This window comes from Marmota monax, unplaced genomic scaffold (genome assembly GCF_021218885.2).
Source record: "Marmota monax isolate L192 unplaced genomic scaffold, Marmota_monax_Labrador192_F-V1.1 WCK01_AAM20220418_F8-fsc00021, whole genome shotgun sequence".
Lineage (NCBI taxonomy): Eukaryota > Metazoa > Chordata > Mammalia > Rodentia > Sciuridae > Marmota > Marmota monax.
Genome location: NW_026695228.1, coordinates 19,331,561 through 19,344,668, shown reverse-complemented (window position 1 = coordinate 19,344,668; position 13,108 = coordinate 19,331,561). Strand labels below are relative to the sequence as shown.

At 46.4% G+C, this 13,108-nt stretch overlaps 2 pseudogenes; both read left to right on the top strand.

The window, feature by feature from the left end:
• Positions 1 to 8,992: 8,992 nt before the first annotated feature.
• Positions 8,993 to 9,413, top strand: LOC124087586 (DNA-directed RNA polymerases I, II, and III subunit RPABC3-like; annotated as a pseudogene).
• A 2,142-nt stretch (positions 9,414 to 11,555) lies between these two features.
• Positions 11,556 to 12,502, top strand: LOC124088019 (mortality factor 4-like protein 1; annotated as a pseudogene).
• The last annotated feature ends 606 nt before the right edge of the window (positions 12,503 to 13,108 follow it).

Genomic DNA, 13,108 nt, shown 5'->3' with positions numbered 1-13,108 from the left:
CAGATAGACGAGGGCAGCTGCTGGCAGATCCAGAGCCAGGTTCAGGAAGGATTTGTCAAAGGGAAAGCTTTAGAGTATAAGTAGCATTGGGTAATTTCTGGAGAAAAAAAATGCCTTTGTTTCTTGGAGTGATTCACAAGGTGGTCCTGGGACACAGTGTCCAGGGAGGTGAGAGCTCTGTCCAACCATGAGGGGGAACCTGGGTATTTCCTAAATTCTCTCTCTGGCTCACAGGACCCCTCTGTCTTCCACTAGTGGGGATTGGGGGAGCTATCAAACCACAGCTTGTTTTATCCTAGGAAAAACCAAGTCAGTCATTCCCTGTCCTATCCAGGAATATCCACCAGGGCCAGGGCACTTCACATAGTCTAAGTTCCCAACCCCAAATTTGCCACCAATGAGGAAGACAAGACATCAAACTTCTTGACAGTGACGTTTCCCTAAGTCTGTTCCCATTCCCAACCCTGAGCAGCTCCAACTTCTGTGCCTCTAGGTGGCCAGGGACTGTGCCAGGCTGTCTGCTGCTCACCTTCTGCTAGTGACCTCTAGACCCACACCACTGGGCTCTCCACCTCCTCCCCAACCCCAGCCCTAACAAACTCTTCTCACCATTCCCAGCTCATCAGACCTTGCTCACTTCTGCTTTAATGCAGTCAATTGCCTGCAATGGCCAATATTATAGCCAGTAGCACATGTGGTTATTCAAATTAATTAAACTTAAAATTTAAAAATTAGGTGTGAAGGCTGAGGATGCAGCTAGCAGTGGAGCATTTGGTAGCCTGCACAAGGCTCTGAGTTCAATCCCCAGTACAAAAAAAAAAGTGAAGCTTAAAATGGAGAGAGAAGACCCTCGTGACAACCCTGGGTGTGGGAGACCAACCTTACACATGACTGGGTCACACTCCCCAGCTGGGTGCTGAGGCACTCAGTCACAGAAATGTGGTCAATGTCTTGTGCACAGGTGTATCTTGCTACAGCCCCATGGGTGAAGCTATGCTCACCTGTTCCTTTGTAATATAATCCCTTGCCCTGTTTAGGATAGAATCTTCCATGGAAACTTGTGTGTGTCGGGCTGGGGATGTGGCTCAAGCGGTAGCGTGCTCGCCTGGCATGCGTGTGGCCTGGGTTTGATCCTCAGCACCACATACAAACAAAGATGTTGTGTCCGCCGAGAACTAAAAAATAAATATTAAAAAAAAAAAAAGAAAAAAGAAACTTGTGTGTGTCTCCTTCTCTTACTGTGCCCTTGGGTGTGGCCTACCCAGGTGTCAGTCAACCTGCTGACAGTGGACATCATGAAGATAGACTCAGCCCCCTGAAACCTGACCCCTTGCCTCATTTGAATAGCTTCTCCTCAATAAAAGGGGTCAGCGTGTATGTGTGTGTGTGTGTGTGTGCTCTCTCTCTCTCTCTGTCTTTCTGCAGACCCTTAAGGTCAGAGGAGCCATCACAGCGACCCCAAAGAAAAAGGTATTTGTGTCTCTTGTGTGATTATTTCATGCAGCTCAGTTAGCCCAGTTTAACTGGAGTGACCCCTGAGCCTTTTAGTCACGAGAACAGAAACCCGGCACCTGGGTGGGAAGGACCCGTTTTTTGTCCCTGTGACATGCAGGTATCCTATGAATGTTTCAGTAGCACCTGCTTGATGCCTCCAAGGCAACCACTAATGTGTGGGAGGAGTGATGAGAGGTGGGTGTTGGCTGGAGAAGGCTCCATCACCAGCACCCATGGTCATCAGGGTGGTTGATGGTGCATGGTAGGTTCTTCCCAGGTGGGGTTGGTAACAGGAGTATCACCCTGGCTGCAGTGAAGGGGACAGAGTTTCTGGGAACCCCAAAGTCATGGCTTATAAGAACTTATCCTATACTGCCCACCACCCCATGATCATTGCTGCCCCCCAGTATAGGATCTCTTTCCCCAAGATGACCAGGGAGTGACCTTCCCCTTGGCCTGGAGGAGATACCAGGTACCTATAGCAAGAGTCATGAGGAGCAAAGTCCCCCGGAGGTCAAGCCCCTATATATATATATATATATATATATATATATATATATATATATATATATATTTTTGGTACTGGGGATTGAACCTGCAGCTTTACATATGCTAAGCAAGTAAGCAAGTGCTCTACCACTGAGCTATATTCCCAGTCCTTACTATCTTTTTTTTTTTTTTTTTTTGGTACCAGGGATTGAACTCAGGGGAACTTAACCATTGAGCCACATCCCATCCCTTTTTATTTTTTATTTTGAGACAGGGGTTTTGCTAGGTTGTTTTTCTAAGTAGCTAAAACGGGCTTCAGACCTGCCATCCTCCTGCCTCAGCCTCCCGTGCTGCTGGGATTATAGGCCTATGCCACCACACTGGCTCTTGGTCCCATTTATATTTATTTATTTATTTTTGGTACCAGGGAATGAACTCAGGGGCACTCAACCACTGAATCACATCCCCAGCCCTATTTTATATTTTATTTAGAGACAGGGTCTCACTGACTTGCTTGACATCTCGATGTCTGCTGAGGTTGGCTTTGAACTTGTCATCCTCCTGCCTCAGCCTTCCTAGCTGTTGGAATTACAGGTATGAGCCTTTGCACCTGGCTTTTTTGGTACCATTTTTGAGCTGGGGATATGCAGTGGGAATTACCTGCTGTCCAGCCTGGGCAGAGTCTCAGGGGTTTGGGTTAGGATGAGAGTCAGGTGACCTTTGGCTAAAATTCTGTTTCCTCTTCCCTACTCACCACTCCTGCAAAACACAAGGAGCTTAAAGGAAAGTCAAGAGGCTGAGTAATCATTGCAACCCTGTCAACCAGACTGGGATTGCCCAGGCATGGACTGTGGTGAAGAAGGTCAACCAGCAGAAGAGTAGCCCTCCTAAGTAGCCTTGCTAAGTTGCTGAGACTGGCCTTGAGATCCTCCTACCTCAGCCTCCGAGTGGCTGGGAATATTGGTGTGTACTACCACACCCAGGTCTTCTTTGTCTTTCTTGACTGGGTAACATTAGCTAATTTGTTCTCATTCTCTGAGCCTCAATTTGGAATTAGCTAGTGGCTGGTGGCAAAGGTCTTCCCAGGGAAGCAGGCCCTAACTTCCTTACCTGATGTGATTCAGATAGGATGATCTCTGGATCCCTTTACAAATCGTACTGTGGCAGACAGAGATTCTTATTGTCTCCTTGCTTGACAGGATCAAACATTTCCACAACCACAGTTATTGACCTCCACCTTTAAAGAGACAGTGCAAGAGGGAAAAACCTCATGCCTAGCCAGTGTCCCTTCAAGGACAATAAGGCAAGGTCCTCAAATTCCAGTTCTCCAAGCCCGTTTCAAGGCTACAAATGTCTGGCTCTTTTCTTCAGCTTCATCTGTACCTGGAGCCCAGTATTCCTTGGTTCTATGCCGCATGGGGTCCCCTGAGTAAGTTGTCATGGTCTGAACTTGTTCTGCTCCCCCTCAGCAAGTGCAGAACGGCTAGGCTACTTCAAGGCCAATGAGAAAGACTTCAGTATAGTGGCTACCTGCAAATCCCAGAAGTCTGCAGGCGTGAGTCAATGCTGCAGAAGGAGTAGAAGGCAGAAAGGCAGTACCCAGAAGTCAGAACTCAGCTGGGAGGGCTGAAAGACCGGACTGTCACTTGCTGGACAGGCTCTTTGGGGGCTTTTAGACTCTTCCCAGCCCTGAGGAATCCTCAGAAAACATGGTTCCTAACTGAGCCACTGTTCTACTTAGTGACCTGGGAAATCCAGTTCACTACCCTGAGCCTTGACCTCCACAGGGCAGAGGGCTCCCATCTTTATCAGTCCATTGTGATCACTTGAGAAGAATTTGTAATCCCAGGCCACAACCCTACAGTCCAGTTTGTTCTGGCATGAGGTCAAAGTCAAGAATTCTTGGGCTAGACAATACAGACAGCCTTCCCTGAATTAAGTGCCTAGTGAATTGTACTAAAAAAGAAGTGGAACTGTGATTACAAATTTCACACATGCACTTACCCAGGGATATACACACACACACACACACTTTTACAATCAAGAAAACTAAGATCCCCAAAGAAGTAATCTGATAGTTACTCAGTGAGTTGTTGATTTAGAAACTGGTTCTCAAACTATGGATCCCAAACCAGCATCATCATCACCTTCTGGGAACCTAGTAGAAAAGGAATTCTCAGCCAGGCCTGGTGGTGCATGCCTGTATAATTCCAGAGACTTGGGAGGGGAGGCTGAGGCAGGAGGATTGCAAGTTCAAGGCCAGCCTCTACAACTTAATGAGACCATGTCTCAAAATAAAAAAATAAAAATGACTGGGATGTGGCCGAGTGGTTAAGCACCTCAGTACCCACCTACCCACACACCCCACCCCACCCACACCCTCCCCCCAAAAAACAAATAAACAAAATTCTCAGGCCTCACCCCAGACTTACTGAATCAGAAACTCTAGGGGGGATGTTTGTTTTTTCTTTTTGGTACTGGAGATTGAACCCAGGAGTGCTTTGCTACTGAGCTACATCCCCAGTACTTTGTTTATTTCTTATTTGCCTCAAACTTGTGATCCTTCTGCCTCAACCTCTGGAGCCTCTGGGTTTACAGGCATGGGCCACCATGCCTGTTCAGAAATTTTTTTTAATGAAACTTGCAGTTGATTCTGATGCACAGAGATGTTGGAGAACAGTGCCTTAGAACAATAGAAGTATCAGAGCAAAAAGAGACACCAGCTTAGAGAGGAAACCAAGGTTTACAGAGGTTGATTAATATGCTCAGGATAATATAGTAAGACAAGCACAGGACTGAGCAATCTCCAGGCCTCCTGGCCAGCCTGGAGATCTCTATGCTGCCAGCCTCCTCCATACCCTTGACACTTTTCCCTCTCCTAAGGACGATTTAGGGGGAACTTGTCTCAAAATAAAAAATAAAAAGGACTGGGGGTGTTGCTCAGTGATTAAGTGCCCCTGGGTTCAATCCCCAGTACAAAAAAAAAAAAAGAAGAAGAAGAAGAAGAAGAAAAGAAAGAAAGAAAGAAAAAATCCAAACAATCCCAGTATAACAAAAGTCCTTTTAACAATTTGTAAGCCCTTCCCACACACTCACCCCAGTACCCATGTCAAATAACTTCCATCAACTGGGTGGGTGTGGTCTCCAACTTTTTCAAGACAATATATATGTGTGTGTGCATATATATTTTTGGTGGGGCTGGGTGTTGAACCCAGGACCTCTGGCAGGCTAGGCAAGTGTTCTACCACTAAGCTACATTCCCAGTCCTCTTTATTTTTTAAATTTTGAGACGGGCTCTCATTAATAGCTCAGGGTCTCCCTAAATTGCTGAGGCTGGCCTTGAACTTGTAATCCTTCTGCCTCAGCCTCCAAGTCTCTGGGATTAAGGTGTGTATCACCATACCTGGCTATGGTGTTTTATTTTTAAATGTATCTTACAGGGGCTGGGGATGTGGCTCAAGTGGTAGCGCTCGCATGGCATGCGTGCGGCCCGGGTTCGATCCTCAGCACCACATACAAACAAAGATGTTGTGTCCGCTGATAACTAAAAATAAAATATTAAAATTTAAAAAAAAATGTATCTTACAAGCATGTTTTTTGGTAGCAACACTTCTCAGGTATGTTAAAGAGGCTGAATGCTGAGTTGGGGAGTGAATTCTTCTAATGGATTGTCCTTTAAATATAGACAATAAACATTCATATTCATTATATAATGGAAATTTTCTTTCCTTTTTTGTCTTTTTTTCTTTTTTGGTACTGGGGATTGAACCAGGGACACTTAACCACTGAGCCACACCCCCAGTACTTTTTATTTTTTATTTTGAGACAAGTTCTCCCTAAGTCACTTGGGGTCTCACTAAGTTGCTGAGGCTGGACTTGAACCTTTGATCATCCTGCCTCAGGCTTCTGAGTTGCTGGGATTACAGGTGTGTACCACCAGGCCCAGCATGAGGTTCTTCCTTTATTATTATGAAAAAGAATATACAAGAAAGCTAGTGAAAACCCCAAATAATAGAAAAGGGTATGCAATGAAAAGTGATCTAGGCCCAGACCAACTTCTCAGAGAAAGCCACAGTCAACCTGGCCTGTGTGTGCTTCCAATAGGTCTCCACACTTTCCATTCTGAGGCCCTGGGCCATACAAACTCTGGTGGGCACAACAAAGGTGGTCCAGAGGCAGGGAGCTCACATTCAGTAGAGATATGGACAAAGACTTAATGTCTCTCTTAAACCTGGAGGGCCATGCCCTGGAGCTACGGGAGACCCGAGAAAGCAGCACTGCCTAGCAACCAGGGAGGACACAGGCAATCTAAAGGAGGAATTGTATATTGCCTGGATGAAATCACAGCATGTAGGGACACTGTGAGCCAAGGCATGATGTTCAGAAGGTCAGAGCAGGTTCTGTGGGCAGCAATGAATTGGACATAAAGAGTGCACCCTGCCGCAGGCAGGGAACAAGCTGGCTAGCCCAGAGGCCTTGAGGGTAGGCCAAGGCCAAGAGGGTGTTGAGCTTTCTTGGGCATTAAGCATCCCTAGATCCTGCCCCAGGACACAAAGCTGGCAAGGACATTGCAACCTTCTGCCCAATTCTGTGGACAGGAGTCATGTATGGAAAAGTCCGCAACTCCTAACCTGGGCCAATTCAGTCCAGCCCCTTGATTTCTACTATATCCATTAAAGCTGAATTTCAATCTCTTGATCGAATGGGCTATGGAAGAGAAAATGGGCAGAGGTTAAAGATGAAGAGGGCTGGGGTGGGGATTCTGGTATTGAAGGATGGGGTACAGTGAAATAGTGCTCATTCCAGGAAGAGAGGGGCAGCCAGAACACAAACTCGGGTGAAAGAGACCAGACTTGCTAAGACCTCCCTCTGTGACCTTAGGCAACCCCCTCTCTGGCCTAAGTTTCCTCCTCCACCAAATGGCAATAGTGGTGACCCCTTCACAGGAGTGCACTGAGCCCCCTGTGATAGCACAGGAACCCCATGTACACGCCCAGGTGCAGGTAGCTAGAGTTCAGGGGCCACATGTCTAGGGGCAGTCATGGGTATAGGTCTCCATGGCCCCAGGAAAGCTTTCAAGAAGTTGTCGAAGGACTCTGGCTTCTGTCTTTGGTGCCCAGAGCAGCCCTGAGGGCTGTTTTCAAACTCACTGAGATAAGGCTAGAGAGGGCAGGCTGCACAGACTGGGCATGGTGGCACAAGCCTATATCCCAGGTACTTGGGAGGCTGAGGCAGGAGAACAGCAAATTCAAGGTCAGCCTCAGCAATTTAACAAAACCTGTTTCAACATTTTTTAAAAATTAAAAGGGCTGGGAATATAGCTCAGTGGTGAAGTGCTCCTGAGTTCAATCACTAGTACTGCAAAAAACGGCGGTGGGGGGTTGGGTAGGGGGGAGCACCTACTCCTCTCCTCCATGGGGAATCTCTTTCTAGTATAGGGGACCTCCAAGGTGGTGGCTTCATGCTCAGCAGAGACAGTCACCAAACAGTCTTTCATTAACTTCAGGAACAGTAACGGTATTTCTCAGGGCCAATACAGGGATGTGTTTACCTGTCTCTCCAGCTGAAGCCACTAAAGAATCACAGCCAGAGTGAACCCATAAAAATACATATACACGGGGCTGGGGATGTGGCTCAAGCGGTAGTGTACTCGCCTGGCATGCGTGCAGCCCGGGTTCGATCCTCAGCACCACATACAAACAAAGATGTTGTGTCTGCCGAAAACTAAAAAATAAATATTAAAATTCTCTCTCTCTCTCTCTCTCTCTCTCTCTCTCTCACTTTAAAAAAAAATACATATACACATTTCCCACTACAAACATGTAATCACACACATGTGTACACACACTTGTCCTCACTCTCAGGACCAATCCATGCACAGACAGGAGGAAAGCTCCCACCACCCACCCACACACACATAGCATCGTCTTTCCATACCTGGTCACCAAGAACACCCATAGGCATAATTCATATTCCTAGTGTTCTTCCAAAAGTTGTATGGCAACATTAGAAACTAGTTTCATCATTATTCTAATCAAGATTTATCTCTGGAGGCTGGGCATAATGATGTAGGCCCATAATTCCAGAAGCTCACAATGTTGAGGCAGGAGGATCTCAAGTTCAAGGTTAGCCACAACAACTTAGTGAGACAAAAGAAAAATTGAAAAGGGCTGGGAATGGAGCTCAGTGGTAAAGCACCTCTGGGTTTGATCCCCAGTGTCACAAAAAAATTTAAAAAGAAAAAGATTTATCTTTGGGGCTGAGGGTATAATTCAGTGCTAAGAGTAGTTTGCATGCATGAGGCCCTAGGTTCATCCTCAGTTCTTCAGGAGATGTCCCTTGTGATCACTGGGTACAGTTGGGCTGGACTGACACCAGCAACCCTGTGCCTCAAGCAGTGGTGTCTGTTCAAATCCCATAAGGGAGTGCTCTTCTAAACTTCCCAGGCAAGACTGCCAAGAAACAGGGTAAACCAGGCATGGTGGTGCATGTCTGCAATCCCAGCAACTCAGGAGGCTGAAGCAGGAGGATCACAAGTTCAAAACCAGACTCAGCAATTTAGTGAGACCTAAGCAACTTAGCAAGACTCTATCTCAAAATAAAAAGTGCTGGGGATGTGACTCAGTTGTTAAATGCCCTTGAGTTCAATCCCTGGCATAAAAACAAAACAAAACAAACACCCCCCCCCCCAAAAAAAAAAAAAGAACAACAACAAAAAAAAAACTGGGTAATGGACTGGAGATACAGGAGCTCTGCGGTAGAGTGCTTGCCTCACATGCATGAGGCCCTAGGTTCAATCCCCAGTACTGAAAAAAAAAATTAAAAGAAACAGATAAAATTAATGCCTCCTCGTTGCTGCAAGTCGGTGCGCATGCATCATTAGGCTCTGATGTTGCCGCTCCTCAGCCTGCACTTTTTCCCTGTCTCCTCTCAGCAGGAGGGAGTGCGTGAATCCCTCAAGACATGGCTGCTTGCTCTGCGCTTCTGCTGCTACCATGGCCCCCTCACGATGGCTGGCATCCTTTCTGAGGATGTTTTGGATGTGAAAGACATTGATCCAGAGGGTAAAGAGTTTTATGGAGTATCTCTATTGCATTGTGAGAGTGAATCTTTCAAGATGGACCTCATTTTAGATATAAACATTCATATTTACCCTGTAGACTTGCTTGACAAGTTCCAATTGGTCATAGCTAATACCTTGTATGAAGATGGTACCCTAGGCCTTTCAGGGCTGACCAGTTTGAGTATGTAATGTAGGGGAACGTGTGCAGGATTGAGGGGATGAAACGTCTATGGAAGAGGCAACACACCTCTCTGCTTATGTATTCTATGGGGCTTCATTCATGAGGCTGCAGGGTGATGCCAACAACCTGCAAGGATTTGAAGTGGATTCCAGAGTTTATCTGCTGATGAAGAAACTGGCCTTCTGAAGCTCAAGGGATGCCACCTGCTGCTTGGTCACTCAGGTCGTGGACCTTGTTCAAACCTGAGTAGATGTTCCTACTGTTTACCTAATAAGGAGGAACTAGCTTTCTGCCCACTGTTGGTGCATCTGTAGCTAGTCCAAACTCAATGGGAAACTGACTTGTCCATGAAAAACCCGGTGGGAGAGTTTGAAGCGAATCAGAAGTTGTTTTGTGTATATGACTTTTTGATTAAACTTTACTTCTTCAGGAAAAAAAAAAATCGATGCTTCCTTTCCTCCCTCCCAACACCCTATCCCCACCCAGCAGGAAACCATCAGTTGGGAGGAGCACCATGTACACTCCTTTTTCCTAGTCCTGGCTTATCTGTGATTTCCCCAGTCTGATTAAAGTCCTCTTGTGTCCTGGACAAACACTGTCAGCTTCCAGCCTTAAAGGTCCCTTGATGAGGGGCTGGGGTTGTAGCTCGGTGGTAGAGCGCTTGCCTCGCACATGTGAGCCACTGGATTTGATCCTCAGCAACACATAAAAATAAATAAAATAAATAAAGATATTGTGTCCATCTTTAAAAAAAATTAAAAAGGTACCTTGCTGGCCCAGGCTGGCTCTTCACCTTTCAGATACCCTGACCCTGTGATGAGACCCTGAGTAAGAAGAGGGAGGTGCCCAGCTGCCTGACTCATCACGAGGGGCAGGGGAGGGAGGAGAGAGTAGAGACCACAGGCCTGGGAAGGAGGCTCTAGGATGAGCCCTTGGAAGAGGTCACTCTCTGATGAGGTCTCCACTTACCAGGTTCTCCTGCAAGCCACAGGCCTCCAGAGATCACAACAGTTCCTCTTTGGGACTTACTGTCTCTAGGAGGATAAGTTTAGGTCTGGTACAAATTCAGGTCCCTGTCCTGGTATAAGAGTTAGGAGAAAGGCCTCACCTCAGATATTGTTCCTGGCCTCCCCTCCAACATGTGAGGACAGATGGAGAACCTTGGATCCATGGGCCTGCTTGGGTCTCCCCCAGGCAATGTCAGCCCCTACCAAGATATTAGGAAGCAAGAGCCTTAGAATCTGCAAATTGGACAAGTGCTAGACATTCCTGAGCATCTCAGATTCCCGCCTGGTGTCCTTGGCACAACCAGGAGCTAGCAGGACAGAGGCTCCAAGATACCCACCCCTCCTGTGGTTTTCTCCTCACTTGGACTGGCTCCATCTTCTTGCCTCATACCCCTTCCCACTCTGGTTCTGCTCACTACCCCCACGCAGTCTAACTCACCCACCCAATCATAGACTTTACTCATAAAGGATCTCACTGAAGCTGAAAAGGTCCAGGAAAAGAATTCCATCACAGCTGAGGCCAGGTTGCTCTGAGCATCCCAGCAAGGCAGCCCCAGAGTCAGAGGGCCAAACAGCCTGCTGGCTGCCATGTCTCTAGACCTGCACCCAAGAGCTGCCTGCAGCATGTGTAAAGAGCTTCCATGGTCCAATTCACAGGCCTGGGCTACCATGGTCCAATATCCCTCTTGGTCTTAATTCACCAAAAGGAAATGCCTATTACTGTTTGGAGATGGGGCAGGACCCTGGAAGCCTCAGGCCCCAGAAACTGAACTACTTCTAGGAACTGGTCTGAGTAAAGAAGGTAAATCTTCAAATAGCTGTCTATTCTCTAGGGGCCTAGAGGTCAAGAAAGCACATGCACTGACCTCAGTTTATCAACTCCAGGTTAATCTGAATCACCATTACACCTAGTACCTCCTGATGGAACCTAGCCCAGTACTCTGCTCAGAGCAGCCACTCAGTCCTAACTCAGAGCATCTATCTGCTCCTAGCCCAGATAACCAAGCCAGAAAGAGGCTCAGATATAATCAGAAAAGCTCATAAATCCAGGCATGGTGGAATAAATTCAGTCACTATAATCCCAGCAACTCGGCAGATTAAGGCAGGAGGATCTCAAGTTTGAGATCAGCAAAACTCTGTCTTGGAATAAAAGAAATAAATAAATCGGGCCCAAGATGTAGAGCTGGCTGTGCCTGATGGTGCTTCTGAAGCGAAGTTGGGTTGGGTAGAGAGTAGGGGCCGGTAATCGGGGGTGGTGGGAGAAGGAGGAGGCAGAGAATCACTTATAAGTGGCGCCCAAGCAGGACCCGAAGCTGAAATTCCAGGAGGGTGAGCCAGTGCTGTGCTTTCATGGGCCTCTCCTTTATGAAGCAAAGTGTATTAAGGTTGCCATAAAGGACAAACAAGTGAAATACTTTATACATTACAGTGGTTGGAATAAAAATTGGGATGAATGGGTTCCAGAGAGCAGAGTGCTCAAGTATGTGGACACCAATCTGCAGAAACAGCGAGAACTCCAAAAAGCCAATCAGGAGCAGTATGCAGAGGGGAAGATGAGAGGGGCTGCTCCAGGAAAGAAGATATCTGGTCTGCAACAGAAAAATGTTGAAGTGAAAACCAAAAAGAACAAACAGAAAACACCTGGAAATGGAGATGGTGGCAGTACCAGTGAGACATCTCAGCCTACTCGAAAGAAAAGGGCCCAGGTAGCTCCTACTGTTGAAAATGAAGATACATTTATGAACAGAGTTGAAGTTAAAGTAAAGATTCCTGAAGAGCTAAAACCATGGCTTGTTGATGACTGGGACTTAATTACCAGACAAAAACAGCTCTTTTATCTTCCTGGGAAGAAGAATGTCGATTCTATTCTTGAGGATTATGCAAATTACAAGAAATCTCCAGGAAACACAGATAATAAGGAGTATGCTGTTAATGGAGTTGTGGCAGGAATAAAAGAATACTTCAATGTAATGCTGGGCACTCAACTGCTCTACAAATTTGAGATGCTGAAATCCTTGTAGATCATTCTGATGCACCCATGTCCCAGGTGTATGGAGCGCCACATCTACTGAGATTATTTGTACGAATTGGAGCGATGTTGGCCTATACACCTCTGGATGAGAAGAGCCCTGCTTTATTATTGAATTATTTTCATGATTTCCTCAAGTACCTGGCAAAGAATTCTGCAACTTTGTTTAGTGCCAGGGATTATGAAGTCACCCCTCCTGAATACCATCAGAAAGCAGTGTGAGGAGGTGGACTTCATTCACCTGTTCTGGATCTCGGTAAACACATTTTTGTTCTTAGTCCTTCTCTTGTACAAATGATGTACTTTGAAGATGTTAGTGTATAACAAAATTGATGTTTGTTTTCTGTTTGAATTTAAACAGAGAAAATAAAAGTTGTTACTGCTCCTTTTTTCCTTTCAAAAAAAAAAAAAGAATAAAGAAATAAAGAAAGGGTGGGTATATAGTTCAGTGGTAGCACCCTGGGTTCAATCCTTGGTGGGGAGAACAAAACAGAGAAGCTCATCAAATTTATTTACTGAAATAACTATAAAGCAACCAGTCAGATGGATTTACTGGAAGATAGTAAATCAAAGCTTCACTGAGGTCTCTGCCCAGACTGACCCTTGAGAGTAACTGCTGAGAGGACCCATAAGAGGACACTGTCTTCCTGGTGAAAGCTGGGCTCCAGACTTAAAGTGGCCAAGGTTGCCCTAGAGGGGCCTCAGGCCAAGAAGGTGGTCACACTAGCCCCTACTCAGATCTAAACCCAATGTAGTTCTCCTCAAATGTCTGAGATCCCCCAGGTTGCCCTGCAACATCCCCTCTGCCCCCTGGTGGAGGTTCTAAGCGCACAGAAGAAAGGGAG